Genomic DNA, 13,299 nt, shown 5'->3' with positions numbered 1-13,299 from the left:
CCATAGCTGCAACTTCGCGTACTTCGTTTGTGTCCAACGACCAGACCAAGACGTCACAGAACCCCACCTTGATCAATAAAGCTTTCATCTTATATTCGCAATATCCCGATTGCAATCTCAGTTTCTTGCTTGTTCTTCATTTGCTCGCAGGAAACATACCCTCGTGGTCAGGTTGATCGTGCTCCGGCGTGGTCAATAACCCTCGGAAGTTGGTTTAGCGATTGCTAAGGCGCGACATCTCGCACGTTCGTAGTCGGATCGTCAAGGTCGACTCCCACAGAAAATGATAGCCACCATCTCATCGAAACATCGGGACACCTTAGCCTCTATGAAGCTGCATCGCAAAGCTGCAAAAACTTGTCAGGAATTCTTTAATCCTTCCTGCGTGAGGCCTCACATATGGGCTGGTTATGACCAAACGCACCGCGTCGCGGTACCCGTGGGGCACGGACTAAAGGGGGATGCGCTGATCAAGAACTCAGATGAGAATGCCCCGCAGAGATCATGGGAGTGCGTACGCGCATACTACCTGCCCAGCCCCCCTCGCGGGGCGTGCGAGGGAGAGCGTCGGGCAACTGCCGCCCTCCCTGGCAAAAAACAAAGGATTGAGGGAAGAAATAGGAAGAAGAGGCAAGCCAACGAGAAACGCTGGAACTCCAAATTTCATTAAACGAAAAGAGGCAAGCCAACTACAGAAAGCAAATGAACAGCCGCGTCCGGCACCTAGTCTAGTCTTCTCACCAGCGCGGAGCTAAGTGCTGCCACTAGGACGTGGGAGGGAGCCCCCGAGGCCCGAGGGCGGTACTCCTAAGACTCCGGGGCGTGTACAACCCCACTCATTATTATGTGGGAGTGTCACGAGCGGAGACCTTCACAGGCACTAGGCCTTGCTTCATGGGTAGAACTTCCGGAGGTGTTGGATGTTCCAGGCGTTCTGGATGGGGACACCGTCCTGCATCTACAGACGCGCGGCTCCAGGCCTAGAGACGCGGTCAATCCTAAATGGGCCCTCCCACATGGATGAGAGCTTATGAAGCCCTTCCTTGGAGAGCACCCGCCTCGGGACGAGATCACCCACCTCAAGCATCCTGGAGCGGACGCTACGACAGTGGTACCGTCGTAGTGCCTGGTGGTATCTTGCCACTCGGAGCGAGGCTTCAAGGTGGGGTTCCTCCCCTTGCACGAGGTCCATCCCCCGCATGGCATCCTGCTATGTCTCATCAAACGCCAGGACCCGTGTGGAGCGATGCCTGACCTCGTGAGGGAGAACCACTTCTGCTCCGTAGACGAGGAAGAACGGCGTCTCGCTTATTGACTTGGTGGCGGTGGTGCGGATGGACCACAACACAGACAGGAGCTCGTCATGCCAGCCCTTGCCGCAGGCCTCGAGCTTATTCTTGAAGGTCCGGGTATTGAGGCCTCTCAAGACCTCGGTGTTAGCGCGCTCAGCTTGGTTGTTGCTCCTGGGGGTGCCACCGAAGCATAGCAAATCTGCGTTCCAAGGTTAGCACAATAGGTCTTGAAGAGATTGCTAGTGAACTAGAAGTCGTTGTCGGTGATGATGCGGTTAGGGACCCCGAACCGGCCTACGAGGCCTTTGATGAACTTAACTGCTGACCCGACTGGGATGGTGCGGACGGTTTCGACCATTGCCCATTTGGTGAACTTGTCGATGGCGACGTAGAGGTAGCGGTAGCCCCCAAGCACCCGTGGGAACGGGCCCAGGATGTCCAGCCCCCAGACCATGAAGGGCGACGAAAGCGGGATAGTCTGAAGGCCCTGAGCCGGCTGGTGGATTTTCTTGGCATGGAACTGGTAGGCCTCGCAGGACCTTACCAGCTCGGTCGCCTTGTTGAGTGTCGTGGGCCAGTAGAACCCACTGCGGAATGCCTTGCCAACCAGGATACGTGAAGATGAGTGATGCCCGCAGTCTCCACCATGTATGTCAGCCAGCAGCTCGTTCCCTTGCTCCCTGGAGATGCAGCACAAGGAAACATCATTTGGTCGTTTTCTGTATAGCTCACTGTCCTGGATGCACTATGCCGTAGCCTTCCGGGCCACACGCTCTGCGTCCTCCTCCTTCTCCAGCAGCGTCCCATGCACCAGATATGCCTTGAATTCCTCGGTCCGGCACCCCTCCTAAGTCTCGAGCGCCAGGAGCAGACGTGCTCCTAAGGTAGGGCCGCAAGCGAGGGCTCTCGAGGCCGATGGCTGAGGGAGTTCTTCTCGAGGTGATGTAGTCTCCGCAGCCGCAGGGGTCGCCGAAGCCTTGAAGAGTCGCTCTTCGAAGACACCGGGTTCTTGGGATAGCCGCCTCGACGCCTTCTTGGTGATTTCGTCAGCCTCCTTGTTGGTGCCGCGTGGCACATGCTGTAGCTCTAGGCCCAGGAATTGCTTCTCCATCTTGCGCACTTCCGCGAGGTATGCCTCCATATGCTCGTCCCTTGGTTCGTATACCTTGTTGGAGAAGTTGACGAGGAGATGTGAGTCACCCTTGATGGTGAGACGCTTCACCCTCAAGGCTACAGCGGCCTTGAGGCCAGCGATCAACCCCTCGTACTCTGCGATGTTGTTGGAGAGCTTCTCGCCCCACTGGAAGCAGAGCTGCACGGCATAATATAGCTTGTCTTGGGTGGGCGAGATGAGCACAGCGCCGGCCCCTGCGCCTTGTCGTGCGAAAGCGCCATCAAAGTACATGACCCAGCCATCCGACGCTTCATTTCCCGGTGAGAGGGATCGGCTCTCGCCTGCTTCGGGCTCCAGAGTGTCGGTCCATTCCGCAACGAAGTCAGCAAGCGCAGCTCCCTTGATAACCCTGGTCGTACTGAACTCCAACTGAAATGCTTGTAGTTCAATGTTCGATTCAGCGACTCTCCCCGTGACATTGGGGCTCCGGATCACCCTCTCCAAAGGGTAGGCTGAGACGACCTTAATTGGGTGGCCTTGGAAATAATGGTGCAGCTTGCGTGAGGCCACCAGGAACGCGAGCAAGAGCTTCTGCGGCATTGGGTACCGTGCCCTCGCGTCCCGTAGCATGGTGCTAACAAAGTATATTGGGTGCTCGACGAGGGCGGGAGCGTCAATGGAACTTGTGTCCTCCAGATGTCGTGGTGCCTCCTGAGGCGGGGGGACCTCAGGAGCCTGGTCTGCCCATCTAGGCCTCTGCAGGCCCTTGAACGCCGTCTCGTGGGGTGTGATCGTCTGTGGGCATCATCTTGGCCTTAGCGGCACCGTCTTGTGACTGCACCATTTCAGCTGGGGACGCGGTATTGAGCTGCGGGTTCTTGGCCCGGCGCTCCTCACGAATCGCCACCAACGCCGCGCTGGCGGAGTGAGGCGTAGCGGCCAGATAGAGCACCAGAGGCTCGAGGGGGTGAGGTGCCACCATCACCGGTGGGCTGGTTTGGTATCTCTTGAGGTCTTGAAATGCCAGATCTGCCTCTAGGGTCCATTCAAACGGGCAGTTCTTCTTCATCAACTTGAAGAACGGCAGAGCGCGCTCCCCCAGCTTGGAGATGAAGCGCCCCAGCGAGGTCACGCAGCCTGCAAGTTTCTGCATTTCCTTGAGAGTTTGTGGTGGGATCATGTCCTCTATTGCCTTGACCTTCTCGGGGTTAGCCTCGATCCCTCTGTGAGAAACGAGGAAACCCAGTAGCTTGCCGGATGGAACACCGAACACGCACTTCTCCGGGTTGAGCCGCAAATCCACTTGGCGCAGACTAGCGAAGGTCTCCTCCAGGTCCTGAATCATGGTTCTTGCCTCCCAAGATTTACCACGATGTCGTCGACGTAGGCTTCAGCATTTCTGCCGAGCTGCTGACCCAGGGCGATGTGCATCAGCCGCTGGAAGGTCGCCCCAGCGTTGCGTAGTCCGAACGGCATGCAGGTGTAGTAGTACACCCCGCACGGGGTCAGGAAGGCGGTTGATGAGGACATCAATACCATTGTTACACCCACAGCCCCTGCTGCTATACATACTGGACCAATTACTAGAGCTCACGCACGCCAATTAAATTACTAGGTACTTTCGTTTCTTGGTAATGATTCTAATGTTTTCATGAGAATATGATGCTGCCTAAATTGGATACATTTGTTTTGCTTACAAATGAAGGGCCTAGCTTGGACAAGAAGATGAACCTTGGAGCAAGTTCAAGCATGGAGATGATGGCGTGCGCAAGGGGAACAAGAATGGAGTTAAAAGTGATGATTCCAGGACTTTGAAGCCACCATAATGGGTGCATGAAGCCTTGGATGAAATATACAAGATGCAACTTCATATATTTCGTCCAGAGGCTATCCTAGGTGCCGCGTCACCTTATTTTTGGGCCAGGCCCATGTAATTTCGAAATACTTGATTATATGTTGTTTTTAGAGTCCGTATGTGTGGGGAAACAAGAGTTAGGGTTGGTTTCGGACCCCTCCTCCAAGGGCCACGAAATTTCACCCTCTATCCTCCATATATATAGCCCTTAGGGCATCGTTTAGACATTGGGTTTTTTTTAGATTAAAAGTTTGCCATAGCTGCAACTTCGCGTACTTCGTTTGTGTCCAACGACCAGACCAAGACGTCACAGAACCCCACCTTCATTAATAAAGCTTTCCTCTTTTATTCGCAATATCCAGATTGCAATCTCAGTTTCTTGCTTGTTCTTTCTTCGCTCGAAGGAAATAGACCCTCGTGGTCAGGTTGATCGTGCTCCAGCGTGGTCAATAACCCTCGTAAGTTGGTTTAGCGGTTGCTAAGGCGCGACGTCTTCGCACATTCATAGTCGGATCATCAAAGTCGACTCCCACAGAAAACGATGTCCATCTCATCGAAACATCGGGACACCTTCGCCTCTATCAAGTAGTATCAGATTTTCAGGTTGCTTGGTGAGATTTTACAGTTTTTTCGTAGTTTCGATCAAGTCTGTTCTTCATACCTATAGTCCACGAAAAAGTCAAAAAATAAGGGTTAGTTCATCCTATCCGAACCAATCTGAGCCTTTGCATAATCTTTTCTGTATTTGTTTTGTTGAATTTGCGGTTGCATCGTCGTGTCAAGTTACTGGTCTTAGCGTCTAGTCCTTTAGAGTTTCGAGTTATGTTCACAGGTTTTCACGTCGCCGTTGCCATATATATCACCACCGCATCAACTTCATCGCCGCTGCCATATACGCCACCACCTATCTGCCGCCATCACTCCAATCCAAGTTCCACCAGATTCATCGCTGCTACTAGTCCGAGCTCCACCAGAGTCATCTCCGCCACCAGTCCGAGTCCAGTATTTTGTTACTCTATTTTGGATTTCCATATCACGCCATACTTCGAGTCATGACAGTAGGACTCCTGAACTTTCGTGCTACCCGCAGTAGAAAAATAGTTCCAAACTCAAAAAAAACAAAGTCTGGAATATTCTGGCTAGGCAGTTTTCAGACCATTTGTAGACTTTTTAAAAAAAAAATTGTTGCGGAGCAAAAAAAAAGAGAAAAAAAAGAAAAAATTCAGAGCGTGCTCCTCCCTTGTTTACATGCAGCGTCATGGTTTTGTTAGTGTTCTAGGCTCGCGTCTCTAGCATGGTCTAGCCTGGGACCAGCACAGTACCGTCGTTGAGCGTTTATTCAACTTTGCATCTCTGAATTGATTATTGCTGACATTTTTTGCTACTATATTATAAGCCTTCCCAGCTCCACATACATCTACGTCGTGCGTTTGACTCTCCCTGGCAATCGCTCTATCCAAGCTTTTGAGAGTTTTGACTACAACGGTTGCCGATCACCGCCTGCTGCTGGGTAAGAACTGGTAAGAATTTGAGATTTGCTTAACGGATTTGTGACACCCACCACCACCTCTTATTAGTAGTATGTAGGATCATATTATTGTGTGTTTCTATTGCTGCTAACCATGGCAGGATCACAAGCCGACGAGACTGACTAGGAGAACATGAAGAATAAGGAGTTGCATGATAAATTTCAGCAAATGATGAGTGGACAGATGCAAGATGTGCTAAACAGAGTTGAAGAGGCCATGGAGAAGATAGATGGCATGGAGAAGACGTTTGAAACAAAGCTCGACAACAAGTTTAATGAATTGCTCGCGTGTCTTCCACCACCACCACCGGCTGCACCTAACGCACCTCTACAACAACAACAACAACAACAACAGTAGCAGCAGCAGCAACAACAACAACAGCAACAGCAACAGCAATAGCAACAACAACAACAACAACAACAACAACAACTGATAGAGGCTAAGGTGTCCCGATGTTTCGATGAGATGGTGGCTATCATTTTCTGTGGGAGTCGACCCGACCTTGACGATCCGACTACGAACGTGCGAGACGTCGCGCCTTAGCAATCGCTAAACCAACTTCCGAGGGTTATTGACCACGCCGGAGCATGATCACCTGACCACGAGGGCCTGTTTTCCTGCGAGCAAACGAAGAACAAGCAAGAAACTGAGATTGCAATCGGGTTATTGCGAATATAAGATGAAAGCTTTATTGATCAAGGTGGGGTTTTGTGACGTCTTGGTCTGGTCGTTGGACACAAACGAAGTACGCGAAGTTGCAGCTATGGCGAACTTTTAATCTAAACAAAACCCAAGTCTAAACGACGCCCTAAGGGCTGTATATATTATGGAGGAAGAGGGGGGAATTTCGTGGCCCTTGAGGGTGGGGTCCGAAACCAACCCTAACTCTTGTTTCCCCACACATACGGACTCTAAAAATAGCCTATACTTAAGTATTTCGAAATTACATGGGCCTGGCCCATTAATAAGGTGACGCAGCATCTAGAATAGCCTATGGACGAATATTATGAAGTGGCATCTTGTATATTTCGTCCAAGGCTTCATGCACTCCTTATGGCGGCTTCAAAGTCCTGAAATCATCACTTGTAACTCCGTTCTTGATCCCCTTGCGCATGCCATCAACTCCATGCGTGTTCTTGCTCCAATGTTCATCCTTCTCCAAGCTAGGCCCTTCATTTGTAAGCAAAACAAATGTATCCAATTTAGGCAGCATCATAATCTCACGAACATTAGAATCATTACCAAGAAACGAAAGTACCTGGTAATTTAATTGGCGTGCGCGAGCTCTAGTAATTGGTCCAGTATATGTAACAGTAGGGGCTGTGAGTGTAACAATGGTATTGATGTCCTCATCACCAGGACTCCCACAGTAGGGCTCCCCCTCAGGTATGAGATCATGACCATCTACCTAAACCAAAATTGAATATTCCACCATTTGAGGGTAGATAGGTTCCTGATATATATCTTACTTGGGAGTTAGAAACTGAACAACGATTTACATGTTTACAATATCCTGAGGAGAGACGTGTTCCTGCTGCTGTTTGTGCTTTCACTAGCTTTGCATGTGTTTGGTGGTCTGAACATTGTAGATTATATCCTATTCCAGCTACTTGGGCTGCTTTGAAAACTGCTATGCGTACTCGTTGGGTTCCACCATATTATCAACGTGAATTAATTCAAAAATTGCAGTGTTTAAGACAAGGAAAAAATTATGTAGAAGAATATTATCAGGAGTTACAAACTGGCATGATTAGATGTGGCATTATTGAGGAGAATGAAGCTATGCTTGCATGTTTTATGGGTGGATTAAATAGAGAGATTCAGACCATTCTAGAGTATAAGGAGTATAATAATATCACTCGTTTATTCCATCTTGCTTGTAAAGCTGAACGTGAAGTGCAGGATCGACAGGCATTGGTGCGAACTAACTTTTCTGCAGGTCGATCTTCATCATGGACACACATGTGCATCCTCTACTTCCACTACACTAGCACCTCCATCAGGTGCCACATCCAGCCGTGATACAAGAAAGCAGGCACAACCACCACTATCTGCCAAGAGCAGACCTGCCGAGCCTGCGCAGAGCTCTTCTTCTTCCATGGCATCGATGTGGCACACAAGTGATATTATTTGTCGTCATTGTAAGGGAAGAGGACATTTTGCGAGAGAATGCAAATCTCAGCGTGTGATGATTGCTACTGAGGATGGTGGGTATGAGTCCACTAGTGACTATGATGAGGAGACTTTGGCTCTTATTACACATGAAGAACACGGTGGAGATGATTTTGATCATGAGACGCAATACATGGCTACTGAAGATGCTAACAGGTATGAATGTTTAGTTGCTCATCGTGTTTTGAGTGTGCAGGTTACACAAGCTGAGCAAAATCAGAGGCATAATTTTTTCCATACAAAGGGAGTTGTGGAGGAACGTTCTATTCGTGTCATCATAGATGGAGGGAGCTGCAACAACTTGGCTAGCATGGAGATGGTGGAGAATCTCTCTCTCACCACAAGGCTGCATCCACATCCTTACTACATCCAATGGTTCAACAACAGCGGCAAGGTTAAGGTAACACGCACCATTCGTGTGCATTTTAGTATCTCTACATATGCTGATTATGTTGATTGTGATGTGGTGCCTATGCAAGCATGTTCCTTATTACTTGGTAGACCATGGCAATTTGATAAAAATTCTATACACCATGGTAGAAACAATCAGTATACTCTTGTTCATAAGGACAAAAATATTACTTTGCTTCCTATGACTACTGATTCCATTTTGAAAGATGATATTAATAGAGCTAATAAAGCAAAACAGGAGCAGAATAAGACTAAAAATCAGATTGTGCCAAAAGAATTTGAGCAACAAATGAAGCCTAATAATAAACCATCTAGTGTTGCTTCTGAAATTAAATTGAAAAGTGCATGTTTACTTGCCACCAAATCTGATATTGATGATCTAGATTTTAGCAAATCTATTTGCTATGCTTTTGTGTGCAAAGAGGCATTATTTTCATTCGAGGACATGCCTTCCTCTTTTCCTCCTGTTGTCACTAACATTTTGCAGGAGTTCTTTGACGTCTTTCCACAAGACGTGCCACCGGGATTACCACCTATTCGAGGGATTGAACATCAAATTGACTTAATTCCCGGTGCATCATTACCCAACTGCGCGCCATACCGTACCAATCTAGAGGAGACGAAGGAGATTATGCGTCAAGTATAGGAGCTGCTCGACAAAGGTTATATACATGAATCCCTTAGTCCTTGTGATGTTCCTATAATTTTAGTGGCAAAAAGGATGGTACGTCCCGTATGTGTGTTGATTGTAGAGGCATTAATAATATTACTATTCGTTATCGTCATCCTATTCCTAGGCTAGACGACATGCTTGATGAATTGAGTGGCTCTACAATATTCTCCAAAGTTGATTTGCGTAGTGGATACCATCAAATTCGTATGAAATTGGGAGATGAATGGAAAACAACATTTAAAACTAAGTTTGGATTATATGAGTGGTTAGTCATGCCTTTTGGGTTAACTAATGCACCTAGTACTTTCATGAGATTAATGAACGAAGTTTTACGTGCTTTCATTGGACGATTTGTGGTAGTCTATTTTGATGATATACTGATTTATAGCATATCTTTGGAGAAACATTTGGAACATTTATGTGTTGTTTTTATTGCTCTACGTGATGCACGTTTGTTTGGTAACCTTGGGTAGTGCACCTTCTGCACCGACTGGGTATCTTTTATTGGCTATGTTGTTACTCCACAGGGAATTGAAGTTGATAAAGCCAAGATTGAAGCTATTGAGAGTTGGCCGCAGCCCAAAACGGTCACACAAGTGAGGAGTTTTCTTGGCCTCGCTGGATTATATAGGCGTTTTGTGAGAGATTTCAGCATCATTGTTGCACCTTTCAATGAGCTTACAAAGAAGGATGTACCTTTTATTTGGGGTACCGCACAGGAAGAAGCCTTCACGGTATTGAAAGATAAGTTTACACATGCTGCTTTACTCCAACTTCCTGATTTTAATAAGACTTTTGAGCTTGAATGTGATGCCAGTGGAATTGGATTAGGAGGTCTGTTATTACAAGATGGCAAACCTGTTGCATACTTTTCTGAAAAACTGAGTGGGCCTAGTCTGAATTATTCTACTTATGATAAAGAATTATATGCTCTTGTTCAGACTTTAGTAACATGGCAACATTATTTATGACACAAAGAATTTGTTATACATTCTGATCATGAATCATTGAAACATATTAAAAGTCAAGCTAAACTAAATCGTAGACATGCTAAATGGGTTGAATTCATTGAGATTTTCCCTTATGTCATTAAACACAGGAAGGGTAAAGAAAATGTTATTGTTGATGCATTGTCTCGTCGCTATACTATGCTTTCACAACTTGACTTCAAAACATTTTGTTTGGAGACGATCAAAGATCAATATGTGCATTATGCTGATTTTAAAGATGTAATGCAGAATTGTAAAGAAGGATGAACGTGGAACAAGTTTGTCATTAATGATGGATTTGTGTTCCGTGCTAACAAGCTATGCATTCCAGCTAGCTCCGTTCGTCTTTTGTTGTTGCACGAGGTGCATGGAGGAGGATTAATGGGACACTTTGGCGTGAAGAAGACGGAGGACATACTTGCTACACATTTCTTTTGGCCAAAGATGAGACGGGATGTTGAGCGTTTTGTTGCTCGCTGCACTACATGTCAAAAAGCTAAGTCATGACTTAATCCTTATAGTTTATATATGCCTTTGCGTGTACCTAGTGTTCCTTGGGAGGACATATCTATGGACTATGTTTTAGGTTTACCTCGAACAAAGAAGGGGAGGGATAGCATATTTGTTTTCATGGATAGATTCTCGAAAATGGCACACTTTATACCATGTCATAAAAGTGATGATGCTGTTAATGTTGCTGATTTGTTCTTTCGTGAAATTATTCGCTTGCATGGTGTGCCAAATAATATTTTTTCAGATCGTGATACTTAATTTCTTAGCCACTTTTGGAGATGGTTATGGGCTAAATTGGGGACTAGACTGCTTTTTAGTACTACTTGTCACCCCCAGACTAATGGACAAACTGAAGTAGTCCATAGAACAATGTCTACTATGCTTATGGCTGTTTTGAAGAATAATAAGAAAATATGGGAAGAATGCTTGCCCCGTATTGAATTTGCTTATAATAGTTCATTGCATTCTACAACTAAGATCTGCACTTTTGAAATTGTGTATGGTTTCCTACTGTAACATCCCAAATTTTCAATTTGGAATGTTATACACTAGATCATCTTTGCATATCATATTTTATCGCATTTTGGTTGATCCTAGAAATTCTACGCAACTCAAGGACCCTCTGAGAGAGTTGGAGATTTCGTTATTTTCATATTTGAGTTTTCTCAAATTTTCAAAATAGGATCATTTGATTTTATTTACTTTACCTTCAATTATTTCTATTACAAAAATATGAGAGAGGGAATAAAATGACTTTCCCAAAATAAAGAAATATTGAGGATTTAATAAAAAAATCAAATAAGATTTTATTTTGGTTTTATTTGCTATTTTATTTGAATTTAGGAAAAATATGGGTTTTTCAAAATTGCATTTAGGCCCCAAATAAATGTTCATCCTGTGCGCCTTGATTTTAGAAGCTGGGGAAAATTTATTTAGGGATTTTTGGAGTCCGTTTAGTATTCCTTTTGTTTTTTTTCTGAGCGTAACTATTTAAAAAAACCGAATCGACTTTGGGCTGTAACCGGCCAGGACTCCGCATGGCCGGGGCTTTAAATAGCCGCGCCCCGGGCCTCCTCAGCCAGCCCAGCCGCGCCGCGCCCGGTGCCCAAACCCTAGCCGCCGCCCCGCCGCCGCCGGAGTTCGCCGCCGACGAGGTCGAGCCACCGGTTTTTTTAGAAAACCGTTAGGTCTTCACTGGTTTTTTTTTCATTTTTTTTAGATTCGTTTTTTTAGATAGATCAGTTTTTTTCTTTTGGTTTAGTTATTTAGTGAGCGTTCGCTCGTTAGTTCGTTTTAACGAACGCGTTCTTCGTTTAGATCCAGTTAACGAACGTCTGTTCGTTAATCTGTTCGTCGTTTTCTTTTTCTCGGACTAAATCCACGATTTTTCTGATCGCAATTCGTGATCCGTTTTTCGTTCTATTATAACTTTTCGCTCGTTTATCGGAATCATGCGATTCAAGTGCCTGGAGTTTCGTCTCGAAACCCTCTTTCCGTTTAACCAACTCAAACAAGTTTTTGCCACTGTAAAAATTGCCCTAGATCCAGAGGAGTAAATGAAGCTTGTTTCTTTTGTCGTTTGTCTTTCGTTGCTTCATTCGATTTGATTCTTTTTGCCAACCGAAGTTCTTAAGTTGAACTTTCTAGCTAGATCTATTATTTGAGTTTTACCTGTGCATTAGTTCAGTATTTATTGTATGCTTGTTTGTTTGCGATAGAGTACCCGGAGTGCGTTGCTTGCTACTTCGAATCGCTAGGTTTCGCGGATCATTAGCAGGGCAAGTAACACTTTGATCATACTTCCAATTACCCAGTTTTATTGCATTAGATCAACCCTCACACATTGCATGATTAGGATCTAATTAAATTGTGGGTTTGGGAAGTAGTTGAGGTAGTACCTATTACCTGTTATTATCAAACCTTTGGGAGTTACTTCTACGTTTGCTTATTATGCCATGCTATGCTAGTAGTTGTGGATTGGGTGAGTGAAATCCATGATAGATGTGAGATTGTTAAATTAAAAGGTTTATCTAAGGTGGCAACTTAAATACACATCTGGGTGGATTGAGGCACCTGGGTATTCCAGCGATTGCCTGTTTTCTTTTGGACCACCACCCAGGCTCAAAGGGATCATGAGATTATTCATGCTAGAAACTTCTGTGTGCAGCCACAAGCTACTATGGGCTCTAGCATAGTTGAGTAAGTCGTGCGAATTCTTACAGTGGTAGACTAGCAGATGTAGGGGAAAGTAGGTGTAACGGTCTACCCGATCATAAGGTGCTAGCGCCTCTGAAAGACTATGTCTCGGTCATCCGTTTCTCAAACAACATGTAGTGCGAGAATCCCAACGGAGGAGATCGAGTCTTGTGGGGAAAAGTGCTGATGAGGACATCAATACCATTGTTACACCCACAGCCCCTACTGTTACATATACTGGACCAATTACTAGAGCTCGCGCACGCCAATTAAATTACCAGGTACTTTCGTTTCTTGGTAATGATTCTAATGTTCATGAGATTATGATGCTGCCTAAATTGGATACATTTGTTTTGCTTACAAATGAAGGGCCTAGCTTGGAGAAGGATGAACATTGGAGCAAGAACACGCATGGAGTTGATGGCATGCGCAAGGGGATCAAGAACGGAGTTACAAGTGATGATTTCAGGACTTTGAAGCCGCCATAAGGAGTGCATGAAGCCTTGGACGAAATATACAAGATGCCACTTCATAATATTCGTCCATAGGCTATTC

This window comes from Triticum urartu, chromosome 2, assembly GCF_003073215.2.
Source record: "Triticum urartu cultivar G1812 chromosome 2, Tu2.1, whole genome shotgun sequence".
NCBI lineage: Eukaryota > Viridiplantae > Streptophyta > Magnoliopsida > Poales > Poaceae > Triticum > Triticum urartu.
This window is presented reverse-complemented; position numbering follows the sequence as displayed.